The sequence below is a fragment of the Bactrocera dorsalis genome, chromosome 2 (assembly GCF_023373825.1).
Source record: "Bactrocera dorsalis isolate Fly_Bdor chromosome 2, ASM2337382v1, whole genome shotgun sequence".
Classification (NCBI taxonomy): domain Eukaryota; kingdom Metazoa; phylum Arthropoda; class Insecta; order Diptera; family Tephritidae; genus Bactrocera; species Bactrocera dorsalis.
In genome coordinates this window covers 28,856,103-28,868,618 of record NC_064304.1, presented here as the reverse complement: position 1 = coordinate 28,868,618, position 12,516 = coordinate 28,856,103, and the positions used below count along the sequence as shown (strand labels likewise).

The 12,516-nt window shown below is 37.8% G+C and overlaps 1 protein-coding gene across 10 annotated transcripts in view; it reads right to left on the bottom strand.

The window, feature by feature from the left end:
- Positions 1-12,516, bottom strand: part of LOC105233143 (cytotoxic granule associated RNA binding protein TIA1) — a 291,566-nt gene that overhangs the window by 189,746 nt on the left and 89,304 nt on the right. The gene's annotated exons all lie outside the window — the stretch shown is intronic.

Here is a 12,516-nt window from a genome sequence, read left to right as displayed (position 1 = left end):
CCGGTTATATTTATAACATACTTGTCGATTAAATATCTGCAAGTAGCCAGTTAAATACTCTTTTCTCGGAGTCAAATTGTAAGTGGTACCTGTTCTGGCTAAATCATCGGATTCACTATTCCCAGGGATATTATTATGTTTTATAACCCTTTGTAGAATTATCGTAAAATAGGATGTTAGACATCGAGAGATTCTTTCACTAAGTTTGAAGGAACCCTAAGAGACTTTAGCCGCCTGGCTGTCTGTATATATAAATATAGTCCGTATCCGATTAGTCCACGTTTTGTCAGAACAAGAAGGCTTACTTTAACTGCTGTGGATTCCGCTCGGAAGATACTGCGGTGATCTAGTAAGCGGAAGGCGACTTTGGTATCTAGCTTTGCGAAGAACACCGCACCTTTCTAGCTTGAATCCATCCGTATGGATGTTTATCCACGCACCTTTGGCCACTTCGCCCCTTTCCCACTAAGATTTCGAAAATCTGTGGTGGTTAGAAGAAATGGGAATTTTTTAATTATCATAGCATGTAACGTGTTATAATCGACTAATAGTCGCTTTCATTTCTCTAAAAAATAAGACTCTTGGCAGTAAGTCTAAGATTACGTTTAATGCCTGGCTTGGCCTCAAAACTTCGATGTACAATCAGTGAGCTACCCGAGGCGTTAATCCCTATTTGACATTCCTTTGAAAGTGGAAAGCACTGTACTACTTTGTTTACCGCTACCGACCAAGTTTGGTTTCCATAAAGGCTTCCAGCCTAAAATTATTCCAAAGTATGTTGGCTTATCTTCTAACGTGTTAATAGCCTGGTACCATTTACTAATGGCGGAGTTAGCCTCAGAGAGATAGCAGAGGATCTCAACATCAGTCATGGACCAAACCATAGAACTTTGGGTATAAAGCATGTCCATGCAACACTGTTACCAAAATACCTGAATCTTGTACAAAAAACTCTTCGAGTCGAGTTCGTAAAAGAGTTGCTTGACAATGTTGCTGAATACCCTAGAATCATCAAACGCATCATTATCTGTTGACAGGTTCTGGAGTTCTGAAAATGACTTTGAAACTATTCAAGACTCTAGTGAAGGGTGACCCGAAACTAAGCCGAAACCGATACACCCAAAATGAAAAGCCATCCAAGTCATACGAGTATATGGGAAATTAGATTAAACATTGGCACGCTTGAACTGACTCAGGAGCTAAATTTGACTAACTTGATTAAAGATTTTTTCAGCAAATTGTAGGAAAGAATTTTGGTATAGATATATTAGAATATGCATGACCATTGCTTAATTATAATATCAAGAGAACAGAGTGTATAGTCGCGAATGATTAGTATGACGCAAGAACTTAAAAATACTTTTCTTTCTTATGATTTTCTTGAAACTGTCGAAAAGAAATTCTTACATGCTCAAGCTAAACTATATATCTACATTTCGTATATCTCAAATTTCGCATGCTTAGCAATGCAGTAAGAGGAAAAAAGTAGAGTAACCATAAATTTGCGAAAACACTAAAGACAATTTACATACTTACGCATACTTTTGCAGCATAAACTCTCTACTTCGCTCGCATACCACATGCGTCCTTAACACTCCAACAGACACATATACACACACAGACGCATTAACACGAACGCACACGAGTGAATGCATAAAAACCAAAGTAGCAACGTTGCACTTTCCTCTCTTCTGCTCACTTGCTTTTCTCTGTGCTTTGTCCAAAATTTGTTTAGACTAGTCCCAGCAAGTGCATGTATCAGAATGTGTGTGTGTGTGTGCGTGTGTTGGGAATGTGTTTATAGCTCGCGGCATTTTTACCCAAGCTCTGCTGTGAAACGCTTTTACTCCTGCACAATGCACGCCCTGGTGGAGCAAGCGGTTTCTAGTGTCCTAAGAACATAACTTCATGCTTTGTAATTTGCATATTTCTGCTGTAGTTTCAAAAATTTACACACCTACGGCTATACAGGGTGCATGTATGTATGTGCGTACATACATATGTAATACTGGCACATAACTTGTTTGCTTTAGTCTTTTACTTTGCCTATTTTACATTTCATTGTTTGAATTTCCATATTCGCTTCAAGTCTCAATAGTGCTGAGTAGTGAAAGTGACAAACGAACATGCGTATGGGTGTGAGTGGTTGCAGAGCAAATTTGTTAACTAATCACTGAAGGATATGCGTGCAAAGGAATAGAAAGGAAAGCTTAAATAAAGAGAGACTTTTTTCGACATGAGCCAATGCAATGCTTATTTGGTTTTACAAGGAGAATTATAATTGACAAGGTTGTTAGTAGATAGATTTTTCTCCCTCTTTGCAATATATGATTTCAGGCCATTGTTAAAATAGCCAATATCATTGGCCCGACTCAGCTATTTTTAATCCAAAAGAAAGCCGAGGTGATTGAATTAATTGTCACTCTATTTTCTAGTGATATTCTACTAAAAAAACAATTCAGTTTTTGCTCACAAAGTAGTCTAATTTAAGCGCACTATTCGGACAATGGTGCTTGATGTGCATACTGGAAAGTGTAAGAGTCAGATGGAGTTTAAAATTGTGTCTTCGTGTGGTTGTAGTCAGATTTTGTTTGCTTTTGGAATGGAACATAAGAATGTTAAGGTTAGTTTGTGTAACAAATTTGGCCGATGTCGGTCGAGTAGGTCGTGAGATATGGCTTCTCACCAAAATGTGGTCGGTGCGATACCTATCTTCCATTTCCGACTTTGCCTCTTATAAAGTCAGCTTGTATCACCATAGAGCTTAAAATATTATATAAGTCTGTGGATATGTACTTTTGATTTATCGTGGTTTCAGTAGTTTTGAACATAATCATTATAGGAGAATGCAGTCATATGTGCAAGTTCACGCAAGTCACGATCTTTTTACATATGGCTCAACAACTCACGGCTTCCGTTCTTAGACCAAGTATCCTCTGGCCAAAAAAATCCTCTTTGAAGGCGAGCTAAAATGAGAAGCCGAAACATTCCTCCCCAGGGTTATGCGCTGGGTTTGGCACCCGCCATGGCAATAACAGCCTCAGATAAGAAATCCCTTTTGAGGACAACCACTGCAAACATATTAAGGATTATGATTTAACGACACGCACCAGGAATGTCCGATCACTTAATTGGGAAGATGCCACTCAGCTGGTTGATGTCCTCGTAAAGATAAAAGCCAAGAAATGCTATGGCCGGCACAAGGACTAAGACCAGACCTTGGTGAATTTACTAAAGTGGACATACAAAGAATCGCAGATGCGATGTTGGATTCGTGGTGGGTGAGACTCTCCAGGGTTATGCGCTGGGTTTGGCACCCGCCATGGCAATAACAGCCTCAGATAAGAAATCCCTTTTGAGGACAACCACTGCAAACATATTAAGGATTATGATTTAAGGGCATGCACCGGGAATGTCCGGTACCTTAATTGGGAAAGTGCCAATGCTGCCCAGCTGGTTGATGTCCTCGTAAAGATAAAGACTGACATCCCCACCGTCTAAGGGACCGTCCGGGATAAGGAGTAAGACGAGTTGGTCTTTGTGGCATTTACTACAGTGGCCCTACAAAGAAGCACAAATGCGTTGTTGGATTCGTGGAAAGCGATTCCATCGTCGAGACTTGGCATTCACCCCGGTGGATAAACGTCTAGCCACAATTCACATCAAAACGAAGTTCTTCAACATACCGCTAATTTGCGCCCACGCCCTGAAGGAAGAGAAGGATGATATGACCAAAGATGTCTTCTGTGAGTACTTGGAGCACAATTATGACAGCTGCCCCACCACGATATCAAAATCGATCGGGTGTGTTTTTAGTATTCTCCATCAATCAGTTTTATATACAATTTTGACAGAGATGGCAATATACTTTTTTCTTTGGACATTTCCAACTTAGTACTCACAGCATTGTATAGATTATAATGTGGTAACTTAGAAAAGAATTCTTAGAATTAGAATTTTAAGCTTACATAATCTTTTTTTTTAAGTAATACATACGTTTGGTTAGTGAGAGTCATTTTTCATCCCAAGTTCCGAGTTGATTAAATGAACTGTGATAATTACCTGAAAATAAAAAAAGGAAAAAAAAAAAATTAGAATTTTTTAGAACAAATATTTGAAAGTCTTTTGATAATAAAATTATTATTTGTTTTTTCAAACCCAAATATTTAGTCAATTTATCTACAAATCCTTACAAACCAAATGCAGAAACTTTTCTGAGAACATCAAACTTTTCTGCAAAATTCGGGCAATAAATAATTCCAAGTTTTGTATATGTTTCAAATTAAATAAGAATTGCTCATGTTGCTTTCTTGATACACATTTTCTTGTAATTTTGTTTTGCACACATTAGATTTCTGTAGAAAAGCGCTTGCAGTTGACGACTTCACCAGTGCTGTTATACAGATTTAGTAGTAAGTTGAGGACACAGACCTAAATATAAACTTATATGTGCGGAATAAACATCAATACAAATACATTCCGAAACTCAGACCCACACAAACCCATATACACAATATACATGAAAAATATATGTTCATGTGTATATACATATGTACATATGTTGGTGTGTGCCTCGAGCCTCGCATGTTTGGTTGCGAAACATTTGAAGAAGTTGACACTCGCACACAAACAACATTTTCATCTCGACCGGCACTTGGCGCTGCCATTGCAGCAGTTGCTGTTGTTTTTGTTGTTGCTGCCATTACTATTGCTGTTTCCGGCGAAATTAGTAAGTGTCAAAGATAAATAAAATGCAATGCCAAGCAGCTCTACCGCTTCATTACCATCAACGCAGCTCCTGCGTCCTCACCTGCTGCCTCTGCCAGCCGGCGCTTCGTGCAACCAAAACTCGAGGAGGCCTGAGCTAGTGATAAGCATTTGCAATTATTTGCCTAACGAAAATTGCTATGGCAGCGGCGCTCAGGGAAGTGCAGGCGAGGGAGGCGCATGCAGCGCAGGATATGAAGACGCAAACGAATGAGTGCAAGCGGCAGTCTTGTGCGAAGGCGCTGTGCATATATATTTATACACTTTTGTATATGCATGCTTGTGTGCGTGTAGTATACAGGCAAGCGTATGTGTGTGTTGGTGCGTTTACACATGAATGTTTATGCACGTCGCATGCATTTGACAGAAATGTAAAAAGTTTCCCGTTGGCCTTGCACTGCGCAGCGTCTAACAACAATAGCAACAACAAAAACGTCTACTCCTAAATCAACACAAATACAAACATAAACGTGTCAAGTTTAGTTTAGTTTCCGTTTTACTTTCGCCAGCAGTTTCGCAGTTCAACGCATTTGAGTTTTCCTCGTTTGTCTCCCTGGAATTGCGTTTTGGCTGCGGCCTGCTGCGGCGTCTTGCAACCATGCGCAATTGCAAGCGCCACATCAACAACAACAATAAGATGTTAGCAACAATAACAAGCGCATCTAGGCGAACGCACGTCGCGCGAGAGTTGTATGAATGAAATTAGACTGGATTATTTAATTAAAAGTGCTAATCAAATAGAAATTTAAGTCGCCGTATTTAGTCTGCCATGCGTGGATGTAGATATGTATGTGTAGGCGAATTATATGCTTTTTGCGTGAGATTTAAGCGTATGTTTAGTTTTTGATTTTAAGCTTACTGCTGTAATAAACAGGTATATTTCTTACTAAATTTTTAGGCATGGATTTCCCCCGCGGCTAGAATGGATCTATTAATCTGAATACAAACTGTATGTTATACTTCTTTTACAGTGAGGGAAATTTTTTTCACTTGATTTCGATGGTGATTCAGTTTTATCAAAAAAAAACAAGCCTACGAGTTTTACAAAGCCTTCAATGACGAGTGTTCATTGAAGGCATGCCTCGTTCTGGACGATCTTCACCTCTTCGACTGATGAAAATATTAAAATAATGAAGAAACTAGTGAGTACATAGATATTTTTTCAAAAAGAATACCGTAAACAGGTCTCTTTGGATATGCTTGACCATGCGAGTACCGATCTCACAGAACATTATAAATGCCGATGAGACACGGGTTTAGAGTTTGACATACAAGCAAGTCAACAGTTAGCGGAATGGAGAGAAAATGAGAACCAAAGTTAAAAAACCCCGCCAAATCCGCTCAAAGATTGAGATCATGCTCAATGGTTTTACTTACTAATGGATGTACTTTTTTGTCACAATATACTTATATAGATAGACATTCAAGGTTTGGTATGTGAAAGTTTCCAAAACCCCCGGTATCTGATTTTTGATAAATCTGGGCACTCACAGAAGTAGTAAATAACCGTTGCTTTGCATCGTTCGAGTTTGCAGATACGGAAAGTGCTATTGTGGAGCATTCCAAATTTTAACGCATATTCTCCAAATGCTCTATTATGGTAGCTATAAGTCTGTATATACATTTTCTGGACCTATGTGTGAAGTTGTTAGTTTATGTTTTGTCATGGTTTGACCATATCTGTTTCGTTATCCTGCATTTTGTTGTACATCTTCATCTTTTTTCTTGCTGCTTGCCCAATTTGCATATGAAGCTCCGTTTTGATTGACCCAAGCGATCACGACACTGTTTCTGCCTCGAATTCGTCTAGAGAGGCTCCTCACTTAGCCAACCTGTCCGCTCTTTTGTTGCGAAAAAGTTCCCCCGACCGAGAACCCAAATTGTGGATAAGTCAAGTTAACCTAAAAGTGAAGTATGCTGGGGTTTATCTTTGGCGATGACAAGTGCCGCCTGGTTGTCTGTGAAAATGGTTGTTTTTTGTTGTTAAGCAGTTGTTAAACAGAACTTTACAGGCCTACTTCCGCTTGGAAGATGATAGTTGATTTTGATAGACGGTAAGATAGAGAGATATCAAGCGCCTCGGAGTATACTTATGTCCGTATATCGCAGACCATTTTGGACTAGTCGATATCGATTGAGGTATTCTTCTCTAATACACCTTCCCTCCATTCAAGTCTAGAGAGTATTCTCATCTGGAAGTCCCTATTGAAGTTCAACTTTGGCAGGATATAGTATAAATGACTTATACTATACCGGGGCGTATACCTCTCCAGTTTAAGTTTTACTTCGCGTCTAATGTATGTTATAACTATGAAATAAGATATGAGGGAAACCGAAGAAGCAAAGCATACGCAGAATTATTATATGCCTTAATCCCTTAATCGACGAAAAGCAGACTATGCAACGATAAGTCGACAGCCGAAATTAGACGAATGATATCAAAAGGTAATAATTGATGGACGAGGAAGAGCTAATGATTATAAATAACAGGAAAAACGACGAAATTTTTAAACAAAGAAAATAAAATCTTCCTATATCGAGATTCCTTTCTGTAAGAATGAAAGAGTTGACTTGGTAAACAGTATACAGAGTTTCGATATGGATGGAAAAATATTTGTTGATAATACGATCAACTTATTATATCTGAAAATCAATAATAAAATATCTCTGATGAAGGAACACAAGTTGAGCTCTATACAATGCAAACTTTCCTTTTGATCTAATCCTAAATCAATATGGCAACACTGAATTTAATATTAGGGTGATAGTGAAGTGACGATTAACGTGCTTGGTTTAATATGTGACAATAACAGTAAAAAATTTCAGTTAAAACATTTTAATTTTTTAATTTACATTATTTTATTGCGCACATCGCAAATACAATTAAAACAGCCTTATATAAAGACATACATGCGGGCGTTTGGATAAGAGCTGTAGTTATTGAAGTACATATTAAGATAGGGAGAAAAAGAGTTCAAAAACATACTTGTTTATATGTATATATACATACATAAAAAGATTCAGGTTTACTTGGGGTAAATCACATACACATAGGAGCAAAAAAATTATTTGCGTATATATATTATATTGAAAGCATATATTCATGGGAGTGTATATATGAATGAGTAAATGATTTTCATTTTATGGAAAGCTCTTTTTCAATACCCAAATAGAAATGATGGAGAATGGAGCCATGCGTAGAGGAATATGGAGCCATGTGTAGAAATTTACATAAAAGAAAAGAGTTCTCAGAGCGCCATTCATATGGGCGTGGCTAGATTTGATCCACTTACACATGGCTCAAGCAGCTCATGACTTCCGGTCTTTGACTAAGTGTCATAAGGATACTAAAATTTTTTGAAGGCGAGCAAAAGTGAAGTGAGTAATATCCCTCCACAGAGTAGTGAGCTGGGTTTGAGGTCCGCCACTTTAAACACACGCATAATGAAAATCTCAAAACAGCCTCGGATGAGAGACCCCTCTCTCCGTCATCCCTTTGATGATGAGCACTGCAAACGTGTTAAGAATTAGATTTCATGATCGGAGCATACTCTTGTAGAACCGCCAGAGGTTATTTAGTAACTGATGCACAGAGCATACTGAAATTATAAAGGGAACATTTCTCCTGCCTGCTGAATGGCAGTGAAAGCAAAACACCAGAAGATGGTGAACTCTATTCCTTTATCGATGACGATTTAGCAGCGGTTCCATTGCCCGACCAAGATGAAGTTCGAACAGCATTTACCTGTCTGAAGAATAACGGGGCCGATGGATTGCCGGCCGAGCTATTCAAACTTCTTTTCTCCTTAGGAAGATGTTCTCCTGTAGGTCTCGCCCATATCAGATAAGTATGGCATTTAGATGTCATACAAACTGACCGCTCAAAATCAGGTTCCTATAGTTAAACTTTTTTCTTTTATGAAGATTAATACAGCTTTTGTAAAACCAAAGTAAAGAGTTTTCTTGTTTTAGAGAAACCATTTCCCGAAATATATCAAATTCCGACTCAATGCTTTTAAAGCATTTTACAAACAATCCACATAATGTTACTTAATATTTAAAAATATGCAAAATTTAAAAAGATTTAAAAAATAAAGCCCGTCTAAACACCGTAGAATAAATTTTACAAAATTGTAGATGGGATTTCCTATTGGCATGACTATGCATTTAATATCCTCTGGGTGTTATCTTACAAATATATTTATTTTAATATATTTTATGTACCTGCTTTTATACTATAATGTAACCCTCAATCAGCAACCCAACATGTGGGGTCCTCTAGCCAAGGTCCGCTCTCATAACGTTCATTGTATGTCGCTTCAATTAAAAATTAAGGTAAAATTAATTTACATATGAAATAATTAAATTCTGCGCGGTTTATTAAAAACGCCGAAACAAACGACACATTAAAAAAGGACACGCACAACGGCGACGCTTTATTTAACGGCGCGGCTAACGCGTGTGTCGTAAAATTCAAATAAATGCAGGGGCAAGCAAATACAGGGACCTGATGATGTCAGGCTTTAAAGCGCTCGAGCAAAGATTTGCTGACGTTGAAGTTTTATATGTGTATGTGTGTGATTTTTTTATAATATAAGTGTAAAGGATCTTCAGAGGGACTTAAAATTTTGGGTCAGTTGGGAAGCAGTTTAGAACAAAGTTTTTTGTTTTTACAGCATGTGATATTAAATTGCAGCATAAAATATATGTATCGTCAACTGAGAAGCAAATCTGAATAAGCACATATACACATACATATATGGACTGACGTTAATCTGCATGTGTATGCGGCGCCTGTAAACTTCTCGGTAAGTAAAACGCTTTCCGCATTTGACAAATGCGATTGCATTTATCTGGAATGCAGTTGTTGTAGTAATAAAAAGTTGCTGTAGTAGCAAGAAGTTGTTGCAGTAACAAGAGGTGGCATTAAACGGAAATACATCAATCGGAAAGTTACAACACAGCAGTTATGAGTGGGCACAGTGGGCACTTGTCACGCTACTGTGGTTTGGCCTCGAAGTGGACACTTTTCACGCTACTGAAATTTGGCATCATGTAAGTTACAGCGACAAAAAATGCACATTCTATGTTTCTCTCTAGACATAAGTAATTTCATATAAATTTGGAAATACCGAAAACTCTGTTTTTTTCATAATTTTGGCTTTTTTGCCTTTCTAAAGAAAAATATAGAAAATTTACCATTTTGTGGTAGTCACGAAAAAAAAACTTTTTTAAAAATTGTGCTCATAAATCTCAACACATACAATGCTCAAAAAATATGATAAATGCGAAAGTGAAACTTTTCATGTGCGGCAAGAGAGTGAAATGTCACTCATACGCCCTGTCATACCAAAAAGCGATGTGAAGTTCTGCACAAAAGCGTGCATTTATGATTTGTGGTCAAAATGTCGTATATATGCAAGTAAATAAAAAAACACGGTCGCTATATATTTCATTGAGATATTTGCATTCGCCTAATAATATTCATAATCACCATTAGGTTACGTGACGTTAGGTGAGTCCAGTAGGCTTCTACGCACGCATAGATCAGTTTAGGTCCTTGGCGATATCATGGAGTGCAGTTACATTACTCATGAGAAGTGGTTGTCCTTCAAAATGCCAGCGCTTAACGCGCATTTCAAATGACTCTGTTGTTTTAATATCGATACGTCCTTTAGTATTCGAAGCATTGCCTTGTTAGTGCGAGACAGATACACAAGATATGCTCTTTTGGATCTCTGATGCTTTGCACTTGAAACCTCCTGTAGTCATCTTGTTCTGGTAGCCTCATTCTGCAGGCGTATGCCACCATCAGACTGTGACCAATGCATATTCCAATCATATTGCTACAGTCTCTTCTGTCAAGAGCAAGAAGGAGCTTTGTGTACCGCTTTGCACATGACTTTTGCAGTTTTGCTTCTCGATAGATCGTTCTTTAGAGCTTGAACCTTCTTTACAATGTTCTTGTACAGATTGTTGTAAAAGCAATAAGTAGGTTTATTAATGTTGGGATGACACCCGTATACCACTCTGGGCAATCTCGTTCACCATATCATTGTTTTCGATGCTTTTGTGTGACACCTAATAGAAGTGAAGTTGCTTGATCCTGGCGGCACTACTGCCGCCCTGCTTAACAAGACATTTCTGGACAATATGCGAAACGAGATTATTGCCTTGATTGCTTTTTGACTGTCTCATTTTAGCTCTGGATTTAGATTAACATATTCAATCAACAAAACGTGTCTTAGGGAAGTAATTTGCTCTTTGGCTAATGTCACATCAAAATAATAATAAGGGTTTATTTAGTAAGGCTTGCTTTCTAAAGTACATAAAGTAAATTTGGCAATTTTTACTATTAGTGACATTATTCAACAAAGAAGATTCATTAAATTTTCTGGGCGGAAAAAAATTTCTGGTGCCGAGGCGTTAAGAATGTTGGAAAAGTGATAATTGTTTGTCGCGAAAAAGAATTCTTGATTGGTACAAATTATTCAAAGAGGGTCGAGAAAGCGTCGACGACAAACCACGAACAGGACGGCCATCAACACGTTAATAAGAAAAAAAATTGGTGCTTGAGAATCGACGACTAACTATCAGAGGTCTTACTTGCATCGTTAGAATATCCGAAGGATCAGTGAAAACCATTTTGAAAGATCATTTGGGCTTGAAAAAGTGAAAGTACGATTGGTTCCAAAATCACTACATTTTTTCAAAAAACAGCGTCGCGTTAACGTCTGTGAAACAATGCTTTGCATCACCAGGATATCATGAAACGCTTTGCTAATGGCGATGAGTCTTCGATCTATGCTTACAACTTAGAAACAGACGATCGGCCAAATATCGTGGCAAAAATGAGCAAAAACCGAAAAAAACTCGTCAAAGAAGGTCAAAAATCAAGGTACTCCGAATTCCATCCGACCGGCCAAGTAGTCAACAAAGAATAATATTTAGCTGCTATGCCTCGTCTGTGGTAGGGTATACGTAGAAAGATGCCGGACCGAGTACCTTTGGTCTTTGCACCACGATAATGAATTGATTCTTCGAGAGATTTTCGCCAAATTGGCAACCAATATCGTGCCACAGTCACCGTATTCGCCTGATTTAGGTCTATGTGATTCCTGGCAACCAGATTCAGCAAACTCACCAACATTTATTTAACATTTGTGTATAGAAATCTATGGACATATGAAAACAAATTTATATGTAACATGCTGAGCAATGCTCGGAAAATAATCAATATCAAATTTCGTGAGAATAATTTGTCAAATCAAAACGTTTTCCAGACAAGAATTTAATTATGATTCCCCAGTTTGTATGACACTTACTTCCTATAGTGATCCGATACGGATATGGAATATCGATTCTGACCAATAAGCAGGTTCTTGGAGAGAAAAGTTCGTTTCCGAAGTTTCTAATCGATATCTCATAAACTAGACTGGTTTATGTAAACTAACATGGTTACATCGACTCAGTTCGTCACGCTGATCATTTTTAACAACTTATTGTAATATATTTGGCCAAAGTATAGCAGTGGCGGCTTCCGAACTACTTTCTGGCGGGATTTCACAACATATTTTAAATATAGATCATAAATATGAATTCTTCCGAATTTAAAGAAAACTCAGCAAATCCCATTGAATACGTCGCTGCCTTGTAGGTTCTATAACGTTTTCATCAGACTCAGTGTATAAAGTAAGATACGGCAACTACGAAAATATGTTGTTGTATATACTAACTGATTTTATGATA